We start from the raw sequence: 2,720 nt of genomic DNA, 5'->3' as shown, positions 1-2,720 counted from the left end.
CCGTTTTTTGTCACAGTTAGTAATTGTCTACTTCCATCAGTAGCATTAGAAGTGTTTTCCATCATCCCTTCATTCTAAAGTATCTCTTTGCCAAGAAGTGGCTGTTTTTGTTACTCAAAAACCTTCAGAATGACTTGTTTATTTATTAGAGAATTCACTTTCTGCAAGTGAAGTGGATCTTCCTTTTCGGAGATTCTAAGAGATGATTGCCTGCCAAAGACAGAACAGATCTTCTAGTACTTTCAGAAATTCTGCTGATTTTCCAATTGAATCTTGTAGTACTATCCCAAGGAACGCACAGACTAGAATTTCAGAAATGTAAGCATAACTCAAAATTATTTTCTGTTTTGTTTTACATTAATTGTAGCAGTTAAGAAATACTGTACTGTCCAGAATAATTGTGTATCACTAATTGTTTTTTGTTTGTTTTAATCTTGAGGTTTAATCAGTTATTAGAAACTACTGTGGAAAATAGAGTTTTCCTTTAAAAATCTATATTTTAAAAAATTTGAAACTTTTTTATAATTCTCCTTAATCACAGTTATGATGACAAAGAAAATATGTGTTGATATTTTCTTTCTTCAGATACATTGAACTACAATTATTGCATTGATCGTTGGTCCTTTCCAAACACATACTTGAATAAAATTACATTATAATTTGCCATGAATATCTTGGCACTGGCTTTACATTTTTTTATGTTTGACTTTGTGACTTACATATGTTTAACAAGTATATAACTTGTTCGAATTTTTTTTCATTACATGCCACAACTTACTGGATCACTAGAAGATTTTCTGAAATCAGAAAGTGGAGTAGAATAGCTGGAACAGATATCCTCTGTATTCTTTTATACAACTAAGACCTTCAGGAGCTCCTGGCCTCACTGCTTACATGAGAGAGATGAAATCTGTTATTCTTAGGACACTCCCTATTCTGTTTGGTGTTTTGATCTGTTCTTACATCAGTGATACCTTTAAAAATATTGTTTTTAATATACTTTTATAAGTGTCATACTCTTTATTTTCTTTTTTCAAAATTATTAGGTTTTCATGTACCATTATCCGTATAACTTTCTCAAAAAAAATCTTGAAGATCTTTATCAATTTACTTTCTAAATACATTAAAATTTTATAGTTGGACATTTTGATGGCTTATATTTTTTATTACTATAATATTTTGTATTTATTACTATAATATTGTATAAGATCTGTATGTTTCTGTGAACATGCACATACACATCTTTTTATGAATGTAAGTTGTCATTTCTCTTGTGTTAATACCTACAAGTGGAATTATTGGGTAATATAGTAAATATACATTGGTATTTATAGTATATCACTGTATTGTTTTCCAGTACAGCTCTACCATTTTGCATTCCTATCAGCAATGTGTGAGATTTCTAATCTACTACATCCTCTCCAGCACTTGATATTGTTACATTTTTAAACTTAACTTTTCTGTTGGGTATACAGTGGTCACTCTGTGATTTTAATTTGTATTTCTCTGATGATTATGATATTGAACATCTTTATATGTGCTTACTGGCTATTTTTATATTTGTTTTTTGAAGCATCTATTCAAATATTTTGTCCTTTTTCTTTCTTGTTATTGAGTTGTAAGAGTTCTTTATTATTCTGGATATAAGCCCTTGGTTAGATAAGGCTATTTTACAAATATCTTCTCCTTACCTATAATTTGCCTTTTTAAAACTATATCTTTTATTTTTATTTTATTTATTTATTTATTTATTTTTTTAGGCAAGGCAACCCTTGGTTGACCTCACAGATTGCAAGGACCTTGTCAGCTTACAATCCCTTATTTTTTTATTTTTCATACTACAGCACCTGGTCTTCCTAGGTGGTCTCCCATCTAAGTACTAACCAGGCCCAACCCTGCTTAGCTTTCGAGATCAGATGGGATCGGGCTTGTTCAGGTAGTGTGACCATAGACTAAAACTATATCTTTTGAAAACAAAAATTTGTAATCTTGATGAGCCCATTTATCAAATTTTTGTTATATTTTCCATTTTTCGTTTCATGTTTAAACAAAATATTTTGCTTAATTCAATATCACAAAGATTTCTTCTGTGATTCTTCTGTGAGTTTAATAATTTTAGCTTTAACATTTTGGTCTATGATCCATTTTAAGTTAGTATGCATCTGTAAGATAAAGGTCAAGACACATTTTTTTCTATGCCTACATCCAATTGTTCTAGCAACATTTGTTGAGAAGCTTAGCTGTTCCTCTCGAAAATCAATTGGGTATATAAATGTTGGTGTATTTGGACTCTGTTCTGTTACACTGATTAATAAATATGTTCATTCGTAAACCAATAATACATAGTAATGACTTTTATCCCTACAGCAAGTCACACCTGGTAGAATAGCTATAATCAACAGGACAAGTAATAACAAATGTTGGAGAGGATGTGGAGAAAAAAGAACCCTCATACACTGCTCTTAGGACTGCAAATTGGTACAGCCACTATGGAAAAACAGTATGGAGGTTCTTCAAAAACTAAGAATTGATCTACCATACGATCTAGCAATCCCTCTACTGGGTATTTACCCCAAAGATTTGAAAACCCATATCTGAAAAGATATTTGTACACCGATGTTCATAGCAGCATTATTCACAGTGGCCAGGACATGGAAGCAACCGAAGTATCCTACGATAGATGATTGGCTAAAGAAGCTGTGGTACATATATACAATGGA

General features: G+C 31.2%; 1 pseudogene; it reads right to left on the bottom strand.

Moving 5' to 3' along the window:
• Positions 1–1,835: 1,835 nt before the first annotated feature.
• Positions 1,836–1,953, bottom strand: LOC120592158 (uncharacterized; annotated as a pseudogene).
• Between the last annotated feature and the right edge of the window lie 767 nt (positions 1,954–2,720).

The sequence above is a fragment of the Pteropus medius genome, unplaced genomic scaffold (assembly GCF_902729225.1).
Source record: "Pteropus medius unplaced genomic scaffold, Ma_sr-lr_union100, whole genome shotgun sequence".
NCBI lineage: Eukaryota > Metazoa > Chordata > Mammalia > Chiroptera > Pteropodidae > Pteropus > Pteropus medius.
The sequence above is the reverse complement of the archived record's forward strand: the minus strand, read 5'-3'. Positions and strand labels throughout refer to the sequence as shown.